This window comes from Phyllostomus hastatus, unplaced genomic scaffold (assembly GCF_019186645.2).
Source record: "Phyllostomus hastatus isolate PE091 unplaced genomic scaffold, TTU_PhHast_1.1 phas_contig_86, whole genome shotgun sequence".
NCBI lineage: Eukaryota > Metazoa > Chordata > Mammalia > Chiroptera > Phyllostomidae > Phyllostomus > Phyllostomus hastatus.
The window spans coordinates 72,776,592-72,790,777 of NW_025333977.1; positions in this window are offsets into that span (position 1 = coordinate 72,776,592).

Genomic DNA, 14,186 nt, shown 5'->3' on the forward strand with positions numbered 1-14,186 from the left:
AAAATTCTCTATAACTCCACAAGTTATAATCTACTACAACTGCAGAATTCTTTTATTCCTCCCTTAGGTTGTCAAGTTTTGCTTCATGTGAGCTTCTATTATTAGGTGCAGATACATTTACAATTAAGTCTTTCTGGCATATTCTTCCTTGTGTCACTCTGATGTTTCCCTCGTTATCTCTTCTCTGGTAAAATTGTTTGGAAGTTTCGTATAATTGTATTTTAAGAGTCATTCTAGACTTACTATGCTTTTTGTTTGCATGCTGTTTCTTTTTCTATTATTTTTCTTTTGATTGATCTTTGTATTTAAATTGTATTTTTTTAAAAAATTGAATGTCTCCAAGGTTATCCTAAAAAAATTGTATCTTTTAGCATATAATTAATTTCTATTCCATCTGTGTTGTAGTATGCATGTTAGATTTTACCCTGGATATTTAAAAAATGTTACTTTAATTGATGAGTTAAGATACTTACCACTTAATGTTATTATTGTTATGGTTAAATTTACATTTACTAAATTTATTTATTTATAATTTTTTCTTATTGTTCTTATTTTCTCAGTTCCATCTTTTCTGATGTCTTCTGGATTATCTGAATAATGTTAAATTCTCTGTTGGCTTATGGGCTATAGTTATTTTAAGAACTACAACATGCACATTAAATTTTTCAGAGTCTGTTTATCATGTAGATTGTACCATTTCTATTAAAATGTGGAAAGCTTGAAACCATATAGATTCTTTCCTACTCCCTTTGTCCTTTACGATATACTTATATCTACTACATGTCCATACGTTATAAACCTTAGACCACACCCCAAGTTGTTGTGCTTGTGTATCACTTAAGTAGAAAAAAAGTCTTTCATATTTACACAGCTGCTTAGTATTTCTCTTGTCATTCCTTAATTCCTATGAACTCATATTTCTCTCTGGTATAATTTCCTTGTAGGCCAAGGGACTTACTTTAAAGGTACATGTAAAGTAGATCTTCTTTTTATAGATTTTTTTAGTTTTTTCATCATTTGGGAATGTCTTTATTTTGCCTTCATTTTTGAAAGACATTTCCTCAAGATTCAGGTTCTGGGTAGAAAGTCTTTTATTTTTATTTATTATTTTTTAAATTTAATTTATTGAGGTGATATTGGCTAATACAATTATATAGGTTTCAAGTGTCCAATTCTATGATGCATCATCTATATATTATGTTGTGTGCCCACCACCCAAAGTCAAATCTCCTTCTGTCACGATACTCTTGACCCCCTCTTCCCTTAACTACTCCCAACATCCTTTCCCTCTAGTAATCACCATACTGTTGTCTGTGTCTATGAGTTTTTGTTTGTTTGTCTTGTTTGTTCATTTGTTGATTTCAGTTTTATATCCCCAGTATTAGTGAAATCATATGGCTCTTGACTTTTTCTGACTCACTTATTTCACTTAGCATGATATTCCCAATATCCATTCATGTGTTTGCAAATGGCAATATTTCATCTTCTCTCATGTGATGCAGACACCAGCCCACAGTGTTCATGTCATTATGGATGAAATGAGACATTCACACAGACTACAGAGTCCAGTGGAGGAAAAGGGACAGCATGGCTTTTCTCTCAAGGGCAGCAAAAGCTGAGGCCACCACCATGACAGGCCTTTATTATGTTACCCTGCCCATTACGTGATGGTCCTCATTCAGTATGCACAGGTTGGCTTTAGGTGGTTACCTTTTACAGAAAATGAAGGAGCCAATGCCACTAATCACATCACAGAAGAGGGATATTTGCAAATGAAAAGGCAAAAGTAGTTGAAACAGCTACACTCATCCTTGAAAGGTTTAGCATGGATTTTAGGAAGTCACTTTGCAGTAAATGTCCTCAATTCAGGGTGAGGGAGTTTATAGCAAAAAGCAAGACTCATAGCAGCCTAGGTACATTGCAGACCTGATTCCCCACAGGAGAACCTATATGTGGGCATGGGCCCTGTGCATCTCCTAGTGGGAGCTGGGCCCATGCCATGCAGAATGGTCTCCTATACTTGTGGTTGAGTAGTATTCCATTGTATACATGTACCACATTTTCTTTACCCAATCATCTATTGAAGGACAGTCCAGCTATTTCCATGTCTGGGCCACTGTGAATAATTCTGCAATAAACATAAGAGCATATATATCTTTGCAATAAATGTTTTCAAATTCTTTGGGTAGATACCAAAAAGGGAGATAAACCACTGTCTTTGGTTTCCATATTTTTGGTGAGTTTTTTGAAGTGATTTGAATTGTTTTCCTGTATATAATGTGATGCGTCATTTTCTCTAGCTGTTTTAAAGCCTTTTTTCTTAAGTTTTGGTATTCTAAAGTTTTATTATACTGTGTGTGTGCATGTGTATTTTTTTTTGTTTCTTTTGTTTGGGGTTCACTAAATTTCTTGAATCTCTAGGTGTTTGTTTTGAACCAAATTTGGGAAATTTTGGCCATTACTACTTTAAATATATATTTTTTTCTGTTCTAAAGTCCAAAATTGAGAAATAAATTTCCACTATTTTAGGCCACCCAAGTTGCAGTACTTTATTATAGCATCTATAAGAAGCTAGTATATCACATTTTTATCTCTTGTAATAGTGTTTGCTGAGATATGGCCTCACTCTGTGCAATGCTAAGAGAGAAAAGTAGAAAAAATAACCTGGCAAAATCACCTTCATGTGTATCATATTTCTAAATTTTAGAATCTCTCTAAATCTGCCTGCTTTTGCTTATTTTTAGAGTCTTTACATAGTTCACTAATATGCAATAGGCTTATACCAAGATATGGATCAAGGACTAATCTTTACCTTTTAATTTCTATAATTAAATCCATTATTCTATTTTACCTATTTTTAGATTTTATTCCCAAGTCAGAGTTATTTTTAATCATACATTTTAATCTAAAAATTTGATAATATTACCTTTATTTTTCCAATTCCTAGAACAGAGATTTGTAATTATCATTAAAAATAAATCCTCCTACTTGGAAGTCAATCTTAATTAGTGTTTTGGCATCAAAGCCATGAGTGACATGCGAACCGATCAACTGGTGCCCCAGCCAGCCCATATCAAAGACCCCCCCTAAAAGATTTTTATGAGATACTTTTACTAAATTCAACACACAACATATCTATGAGTTCATTTGTTTTCCCAATAATTCTATGGCACATACACATAAGAAGGAAATAATGCTAGTGTGGATTAACTTGTGTTACTACCACATTTACACATTTTTTGATACAGTGTATTCTAATATCTAATAAAAAGATAATCAAAATTCAGTTTCTAGATGAAGCAATTTTTGGGGTGATCAAAACTACAAAATTATAAAGATATAATTTTTATAAACTTTAAACGTCATCTGAGCATTTTTAACATCAATATGAAAAACATATGCATGAAAATTATAAAGTTGGCTGAATATTAAAAACCTTTTTAGACCAAGGAATTATTTTTATGAGAATATTAATTAATACCTTTATCCTGTGTTTTTTAAAATACTGTGTCTAAAAATATTATCAGTACCAGTGCTTAACAAAAATTTTTGTGCTAATATCAATTTGGAAAATACTGAACTGTTTAAAGTTAAAATGAAATTTTTACTAGGAAATTACCCAGGATTTTCAATATATTAATTAATAAACAAATATAGCACTTAGCCTTTCAAATTTATTGAACTAGGAAAATTAAAATAAATGAAATGAAGTAAAATATAAAGAGAATCTTTATAGACTATGTACATCCTCCAGAACCATATTTGTTTAATTATATATAATTTAGTATTAGTAACTTAGGAAATTAGTATTTGGTAAATTAGTAAATTTATTTTGGAGGAAGTATTAGAAAGACAAATAACCTGGCTGGCGTAGCTCAGTGGATTGAGAGTGGGCTGGGAACCAAAGTGTCCCAGGTTCGATTCCCAGCTAGGGTACATTCCTGGGTTGCAGGCCATAACGCCCAGCAACTGCACATTGATGTTTCTCTCTCTCTCTCTCTCTCTCTCTCTCTCTTTCTCTGTCTCCCTCTCTTCCCTACCTAAAAATAAAATAAATAAATAAAATCTTTAAAAAAAAGAGTTAATTTTTTTAAAAAAGAAAGACAAATAAAACAGATGTACTTAAAATATCTGCTTGGAGAAAACACATTCTTGATTACAAAACAGACATTAAACCCAGAAAACAAAAGCTTCCCAGAAGATTCAGGGACACTACGTTAGGATCATAATTCTTGAAAAATTTATTCAGCAGATTTGATGTTCTATTTTATGGGTAATTATTTTAAGCCTGTACCCCAAAATTTTTAGTGGTAATGAAATATAAATTAATTCCTTATCCATTTTTTTTCAGGATCAACAATTCACACTTGTCAGTTATAGATGATTTTACACCCTGTGAAAAACCATTGTAACTAATTGCATTCACAAGTACCAAAACTAACATTGAATTGACTTTCTTTCATCTTCAAAATTAGAAATAATATTTTTAAAGATTTTATATGCCTAAACTTTTTACACAATGCTAAATAGACAATGAACATACAATGGATGCTAGGTTGATTTTTACTCAAATATAGAGCCAACAAATCACAGATCTTCCCTGGATATAATTGTCATACACATAGACTTTACAACCTCCTTTGTTAGTTAACCATTCACACAGTTTTATGATTTCACATATATAAAAACCAATTAATTACTGTAAATTGAAAACATTTAAATTCTGTCAATAGATATTGTGCCATAATTTGTGTTAAATTATTCTTGAAACGATATTTTGTGGTCTTCATGTAGTCATTGTGCTGAGTGTCCTCATCTTCCTTCCAACTGAAGGATCCTGTCAGTCAAAAACCATTTATTATTCTGTCATTCTCCTATTTTTCCCATCTGTGTCAGCTTCTCCAAGGAGAACTTCCTGGTTCCGTTCTAAGCCATTCATTATAACTTATTATTGCCCATTGTAAATATGAGTTTCAAATTAATTAGAAGTCAAATTAAGACTTAATAATGAAATTAATCAAAATGTTGCTGATGTAAGGCTTCTTGGAAACTTTGTTAAAAGCTGAGTCCATTGAGAAACAGGAGCATTTTTTTTCAGCCATTTTTCAAGACTTAAAAATCTAATGCTATTCAAAGATGGACCAGTCCCCAGCAAATATGATCTCAAAAGTAAGGCTGCTCTGAGCCATTTTTATTACCCTATTAAGATTTTGACTAAGAGGATATTTTTGTTTATAGTTTTTGTTTTATAGTTTACTTATAGGTAAAAAGAATGTATTGTAAGTTGTCAACTAAGGTTTATAACAGTTTTCAGTTTAGGATTTCCATGAAATTTATTTCATATAATACTATAGACCTTTCACTGAAATTAAATAGCATTAGCCTAATTTAATATTCTTTAAAGTCTAGTAGAATATGAAATCTCCTTTCACTGAATCATCCTATAGAATGCTATATCATTAAAAAAGAGTATACTTTTCTTTTACAAGATGAATAATATTAAAAATTCAAGTAAAACCAGTGCTTCTGGTAGATTAAATTAAATTGGTCTTTTAAATTAACTCACTTTCTTCACTATAAAGACACAGATAAAATATCACAACAATTTTTACATTTAATACTATTATTCATGTTACTATTAATTTTTATGATATTCCTAAAATATTTATAGTTCTTATATTTGTCTGAACAATGCAATATAATGCTATCTTCAGTGAATAAATAGACATCTACTGTATATAAACCAATTAAGTGAAAGCCCAAATTCAAAAAAATAAAGTTACAAAATTATTTAATCAGTCAAATAGTAAAAACAGTGGAAGTTTTAGTGCATGTAAATAAAGCTTCCTCATTTTAAATCAACTGAGTTTCATTTCTGCTCTGCCATGTGCTTTCTTATGATAATTTTTTTCTTAATTTCAGGCACATCTATATTTCTCTTTACTCATGTCAGGTCTTCAATTACTTTTGATGCCGTACCCTTAAGTACTTGAGCTAAACACACAACAACAATAAAAATTGTTTGTTTAGTAGTAGCTGCCATACATTTATTTAGAGAGTTTGCATAAACAAGACATCAATTAATGAACGCATTTAGGGAGAGCAATCATTATGATTTCTCTACTACAGAATGCTAGGAATTGAATAATTGAACAAAGGAACAATGAGCATCTTTATAAAGCAAGAGGGAAACACATATTCTTATTCCCTGGGGAGGAAGAGAAGGGTCTAAAATGATTCTTTTACATTAAGAAGGCATCAAACCCACAATATGAAGGCCATTACTTCACTCAAAAATTATTAACAATGAAGTTGCCATAATATTGAAAGCATCAATATATAAAGTATATATGATTATAGATCTGAAGCTTGTTTGAAGAGAAGCAAGAGAAGAGAAGCTTGCTGGGATTATTTGAACATTGTACCAATGGATGAGAAAAATTAAATGTAAGATCAGAAAAGAATACTACCCCTAAGTCAAGACCCTCCTAAAATGTAATAAAATTACTTGGTCTTTCTCCATTATGTTAATAGAATCTGGAACTGAATTTTTTAACTGTTGAAATGGTGGATGTAAGCTGCCACATACCATATGGGTTGTAAAACTTGGCACAAGGAAGATAAACATAGATGTAGCAAAATGAGGCATAATTCTACTTCAGGTGATCATGGTTATTTGAATTTATGTAATATAATTGGGAATGAAAATATTTGAGCCCTGGCTGGTGTGGCTCAGTGAATTGAGTACCAGCCTACAAACCAAAGAATCTCTGTTTTGAACCCGAGTCATGTGCCTGGGTTGTGGGCCAAGTCCCCAGTCGGGGGCACTCGAGAGGCAACCACACAATGATGTTTCTCTCCCTCTCTCCCTAACTCCCCCACTCTCTAAAAATAAACAACTAAAATCTTAAAAAAAGAACATATTTGAGAGATATTTTGGTGGTGGATAAGATCTAGAAGAAAGGGGAGTGAAAAAAGCCAAAGGTGGATACTTATACATCACACTTGTACAAGCTGGAAGAGAAGTTTGGAGACACACATTAGAAAAGCAGAGGAGAATTAGTTTTAGTGGAGAAATTTATGAAGTAACTGTACATGTGTTTTGAATTCATTAAGGACTAACGTTTAAAGATCATAAGTAGCCAAACATACATATAGGAAAGAGGTCAAGACAGGAGGTTAAGATTTTGTAGTCACTGGAATAAGCCCTCACAAGGAGAATGCTTAGAAGGTGAAGATAAGTGATAGAAAATTCATGAAAAAGAAAACATAATGGGGTAGTTGAAGTAAAAGCAGCCTACAAAAAAATCTGAGGAGGAGGTACAGAGTTCATGGAAACGCCAAAAGAAAGAGAAGCTTTTTTGGGTATTAGAGTGAACTCTACTAATCACTCATTGGCCTGTATTAGGTAGTTAGATCATGGTTTAGAGAATTATAAAAGTTTTAAATGATCATGATTGTTCACATTATTAGCGATTCCTGAGTGCCAAGCACTCAGCAAAGCTTTTGAAATGCAGTATACTAATTACACCAACTCACAGCCCCAAAACGTGTATCCAGATTTGTCTGATCCCTAAGTATGCACTTCTTTTTTCTATTACTACTACTGTTGTTCAGTTACAGTTGTCCCAGCTTTTTCCCTGTTGCTTTCCCCTGCCCCATCCCCACAGTTGATCCTCACCCCATTTGTCCATGCCCATGAGTCCTCTATTCATGTTCCTTGACTTTCTAGTGCTTATTCAAGCATGGATTTTAGACAACTTGCATGACTACCCGAGGGTTCTGCTAATAAACAAAGAAGTAGTAGATGCCTGGGAAGATGCCTTTCCCCACCTTGGAACTACTGAAGAATCCAAATCTCTGTGGGATGACATTTGAATAAACAGTATAAATGATTCTTAAAATTTGAGAATCATAATACCATGCTAACAATAATGTTTCTCAAAGACTGTTCTCCAAGTCACTAAGGTTCTTGGTGATGTATTGAATAATCTTTTCCCAATTTGGTAAATGCAGAGGGAAAATATTACAAGAAGTTTGAATAATTTTCTTCATATATTAGAAAATAATGGCTAATTATGATTTTCAAAGGACTGTGTTTTTAATTTTTATGTGTTTGAATTATGTACATAAATTGTAAGAACTATATCAGTAACTCCCAGCAAATACATATTTATGAAAGTTTGTTTGTTTACATTTGTGAAATTTGAAACAATCATTGCTTTTTAGTGATGGATTATGGTTTGCAAAAAGTTGGATAAATTCATCTGTAAAACCTTAGTTTCACAAAGCAATGAAATGAAATATGCAATTAAGAAGTGTGAAATTCTTAAATTAGATTTATTGTTATTTATCTTTAAATTTTTATAAATTTATATTGTAAAACAAATTCTTCAAAGGTTTCGGTTCTTTCTCTTTGTTAAAGTAATTCATTTCCTGAAAGTATTCCAATGAGGAATGGATGAGTTTACCACTAAATGAAGAGAATAGCAATCTGGAGATAACAAAAGATTGTATAAATCATAATCAAAAGAGTATAAGGCATAGCACTACCAGAGGAGAGATTCTTGCTACTACATGAAAGAGAAAGGCTGCTTATGAAAGCTAAGCCTATTTTACTTCATTTTATTTACTGATAGTAACTGGAGTTTAATTGTGGTGAAACATTCAACCACAGAGTTTGTATTTCTCCTTTACTTGATGAAGTTACTGGGATATCAAAGATAAAAACTGATACAAAATTATTAGGAAGTTTTACAACTATAAATAATTGCTGGAACCAAACATGAAGAAATGGTTTCAGAGCTGACTTTGATAATATCTTCAAAGAGAAAATATTTACTCTTTCAGATTTTGCATTTAATAGTCTCATTGATTTGAAATTGGTAAGTGATTGAGCAATGAAAATAGCACTGGATAAAATCTCTTTCAATAATTATTGCATCAACTTTCAATTGGGATATCCAAAAATATCTGATAGGATGACCCAACATTATTACTTGCCTTAACAGTGTGTAATTTTATTTTTTATTTTTTAAATAACCACCAGATATCTCTTTTAATAAATTATAACTCCCAAAAGGTATAAAATGATGAAAGTGCTGTCAGGTTGCTGGCTTTGAAGCGTTACACAGTGGAGCTGTGCAAAAAATTAATCTTTTTTGTCTACTTTCTTCCTTTTTTTTTGATTTGAACTTAATTATATTTTTTCCATTATCATTTAGACCACTTACATCTACTCTCCCAGCAGTCACCACACTGCTCTCCATGTCCATGGGTCCCTTTCCACCTTTTCACAATATCTCCACCCCTGCCCTCTGCCTTGCAGCTGTCATCCTGCTCTCTATCTGTGAATCTGTCTGCATTTTCCCTGTTTGTTCAGTTTGTTCATTAGATTCCACATACAAGTGAAATCGTATGGCATTTGTCTTTTTCTGACTGGCTTATTTCACTTAACATAATGTTCTTCAGGTCCATCCATACTATCACAAAGGGTAAGATTTTCTTGTTTTTAAAGGCCAAGTAGTATTCCATTTAGTAAATGTCCCATAGTTGTTTTACCTATTCATCTACTGATAAACATGGACTTCTTCCATATCTTGGCAATTGCAAATAATGCTGCAGTGAACATAGGGACACTTATGTTCTTTTGAATTGGTGTTTTTGGGTTCCTTCAGATACATTCCCAGAAGTGAAATAACTGGGTGAAAAGGCATATCAATTTTTAATTTTTGAGGTATCTTTCTACTGTTCTCTACAATGGCTGCACAAATCTGCAGTCCCACCAGCAGTGCAAAAGTGTTCCCATTTCTCCACATCTTCACAAGCACTTGTTTGTTGATTCATCGATGATAGCCATTCTGATAAGTATGAGATGATATCTCATTGTGGTTTTAATTTGCATTTTTCTGACTAGTGACATTAAACATATTTTCATATGTCTATTGACCATCTGTATCTCTTCTTTGGAGAAGTGTTTATTCAGATTCTTCGCCCATTTTTAAATTAGGTTTTTTTATGTTGAGTTTTGTAAATGCTTTATAAATTTTGGATATTAACCCCTTATCAGATGTATTGGCAAATATGTTCTCCCATTCGGTGATTTGTATTTTTATTTTGTTGATGATTACCTTTGTGGCACAAAATGTTTTTAGTTTGATGTAGTCTCATTAGATTTTCCTGTTGTTCCCCTTGCCTGGGGAGATATACCAAGTAAAATTTTGCTACAAATAATGTCCAAAATTTTGCTGCCTACATTATCTACAATGATTTGTATGGTGTCAGGTCTAATATTTAAGTCTTTGAATTTTTGAACTCTTTGAATTGGTTTTTAATTTATTCTTGTTTGTGGTGTGAGAAGGTTGTCTAGTTTCATTTTTCTGTATGCATCTGTCCAATTTCCCCAATACCATTTATTGAATAAGCTATATTTAGTCCATTGTACGTGCTTGCTTCCTCTGTCACATATTAATTGACTAGAAAGGTGTGGGTTTATTTCTGGGATCTGTATTCTGTTCCATTAATCTATGTGTCTGTTTTTATGCCAATACCATGCTGCTTTGTTTACTATGGCCTTATAATACAGTTTAATTTGAGGTAGGTGATTCCTCCAACTATGTTCTTCTTTCTCAGGATTGCTGTTGCTAGGAGGGACTTTTTGTGGTTCCAGTACATTTTTGAAATATTTGTTCCAGTTCTGTGAAACATATCATTGGAATCTTGATAGGAATTTCACTGAATTTATAAATTGCTTTGGGTAGCATGGGCATTTTAATGATGTTACTTCTCCCTATTCATGAACATGGTATATGCTTCCATTTATCTGTCTTTTCATCGATTTCTTTCTTCAGTGTCTTATAATTTTCCAAGAACAGGTCTTTTACATCCTTTGTTAGGTTTGTTCCTAGGTATTTGTTTTTTTTTGAAGCAGTTGTAAATCGAATTGTTTTCTTAATTTCCCTGTTTGTTAGTTCATTTTTTGCACATAAATATGTAACTAATATCTGGATATTAATTTTGTTACTTTGCTGAATTCATTATCAGTTCTTGTTTCTTGGTGGAATCTTTGGTGTTCTCTATGTACAGTGTCATGTCATCTACAAATAATGACAGTTTCACTTTTCCTTTCCAATTTGGATGCATTTTATTTCTTCTTCATGTATGTTTGTTGTGGCTAGGACTTCTAGTACTACGTTGAGTAAGAGATATGAAAGTGGACACCCCTCTCTTGCTCCAGATCTTAAAGGGAATACTTGTAGATTTTGCCTATTGAGTTTGAGGCTGTTTGTCATTATGGCCTTTATTATGTTTAGGTAAGTTCCCTCTATTCCCACTTTATTGAGGCTTTTTACAATAAATGTGTGCTGCATTTTATCAAGCTCTTTTTTTGAATCTATTGGTATGATCATGTAGTTTTTTTTTCCTTCATTTAGTTTTTGTGGTGTATCACATTTACTGATTTGCAAATGTTGTACCAACCTTGCATTCCCAAATAAATCCCATTTGATCATGGCGTATGATCTTCTTGATTCATTGCTGTTTTCAGTTTGCTGATATTTTGTTGAGGATTTTAGCACCTATGTTCATCAGGAATATTGGCTAGAAATTTTCTTTAGTGTCTTTATCTGGTTTTAGAATTAGGATAATGCTGTCTGTGTAAAATGAGTTTGGGAGACTTCCCTTCTCTTGAATTTTATGAAGTAGTTTCAGAAGGAGAGGTGTCAGTTCTCAGAATGTTTGGTAAAATTCCCCAGTGAAGTCAACTGGTCCAGGGCTTTCATTCGTTGGGAGTTTTTGATTATTCCTTCCATTTCATTATGTGTAATCTATTTAGTTTATCTGATTCTTCCTGATTTAGTTTTGGAAGATTCTATATTTCCAGGAATTTATCCCAGTGGTCCAGGTTTCCCAGTTTATTGGGAAATAGCTGTTCATAATATTTTCTTACAACCATTTGTATTTCTTTGGTGTTAGTTATTATTTCTCCTCTTTCATTTCTGATTTTATTTATTTGGGTTCTCTCTCTCTCTTTTATTAATCTGGTTAAAGGTTTGTCAATCTTGTTTATCTTTTCAAAGAACCAGATCTTGTATTCATTTACTTTTTTTATTATTTTTTAGACTCTATTTTGTTTATTTCTGCTCTGATCTTTATTATTTCCTTTCTTTAGATAGGTCTGTAATGCTATGCATTTGCCTCTTACCGTTGTTCTCCCAGTGTCCTACAGAGTTTGGATTGTTGTGTTCTCATTTTCATTTGTTTCAAGGTATCTTTTAACTTCTTCCTTGAGCTCATTGTTGACACATTCTTTGTTCAACAGCATGTTGTTTAGCTTCCATGTCTTTGTGGGTTTTTCAGTGTTATTCTTGTTATTTCATAGCATTGTTGTCACAGAAGATGCTTGATATAATTTCAATCTTCTTAAATTCATTGAGACGTGATTTGTGTCCTACCTAACATGTGGTCTATCCTAGACAATGCTCCACAAGCACTAGAAATTTTTGTATATCTTGTTGCTTTGGGGTGAAATGCTCTGAAAATATCAATTGAATCCATTTGTGTCTATTAAGGCCTCTATGCCCTTGTTTGTTTTTCTGCCAGGAAGATCTATCCATTGAAGTCAGTGGGGTGTTAAAATCTCTGATTATGACTGTATTTCTGTCAATGTCCCTTTGTGTCTTCAAATTTGTTTCACATATTTAGGTGCTCCTATGCTAGGTGTGTAAAAGTTTACTAGGGTTACATCCTCTTGTTGAATCATTCCTTGTATCATTATGTAGTGTTCTTCTTTGTCCCTTACTATAGCCTTGATTTTAAATTCTATTTTGTTGGTTATAAGTACTACTACCCCAGCTTTTTTTTTCCTTTCCATTCGCATGAGATGTCTTTGTTCCGATACCTTTACTCTTTGTCTGTGTGTATCTTTGATCTGAGATGTGTCTCTCAGAGACAGCATGTATATAGGTCTTATTTTCTTATCCATTCAGCTACCCTATATGTTTTTGTTGGAACATTTAAGCCATTTACATTTAAGGTGATTATTGATATGTATTTAGTGCTATTTTATTATTAGACTATTTTCTTCTGTTATTTTTTTTCTTTTGTTTTTTCTTTTTCTTCTTAAAGCAAGCCCTTTAACTTTTGTTGCAGTACTGGTTGCTGTTAACAAACTCCTTTAGCTTTTTCTTATCTGGGAAGCTCCTTATCCTCACTTGGTTTTAAATGATAGCCTTGGTGGGTAAAGTAGCCTTGTTTGCAGGTCTTTGCTTTTCATCATCTTGAATATTCCATGTCACTCCCTTCTGACCTGAAATGCTTCTGTTGAGAAATCAGGAGACAGTCTAATTGGAGTTCTTTTAGTGGTAACTACCTACTTTTCTATTGCAGCTTTTAGGATTTTTTCCTTATCTTTAAGCCTTGTTGTATTAATGATAATGTGTTTCAGTGTAGGTCTCTTTATGTCTAACTAGTTTCAGATTATCTCAGCTTCCTAGAGTTGTGTGTCTTTTTTCTTCACCAGATTAGGGAAATTTTGGGTCATTATTTCTTCAAATAGGTTATCTATCTCTTGCTTACTCTCTTCTCCTTCTGATATTCCCATGGTGCAAATGTTATGTTTCATTTTGTCCAAAATGTTTCTTAAGCTCTCTATATTTTTAAAAGATTCTTTTTCTTTTTGCTGCTCTGCCTCAGTGTTTTTCTCTACCTCATCTTCCAAGTCACTTATTTAATCTTCTGCTTCATATAACCTACTGCTTATCCCTTCCAGTGTATTATTTAGTTCAGATAATGCATTCTTCATTTCTGACTTTTTTTATGGTTTTGATATCTTTTGCCATGCTGTTCAGTATCATTGTAATCATTACTCTAAACTCTCTATGTGATAAATTGCTTGCCTCCATTTCATCTAGCTTTCCTTCTGAAACATTCCCTTGTTCTTTCATTTGGGGTCTTTCTTTTTCTTCTCATTTTGGCTGCTTTATTGTATTTGTTTCCATGTATTAGGTAGATCTGGAAAGACTCTGGTATAGGCCTTTGTCAGACATTATGTGAGACTGGAGCTGGTCAACCTGTTTGGAGCGATCAGCAATCTGCAGTATGTGGCTCTCTTCGCAATACTGGGCCTGTTTGTGTGCAGAAAGAATAAGGCTATGCACCAAGGCCAGCTTTCATCAGCACAGGGCCTG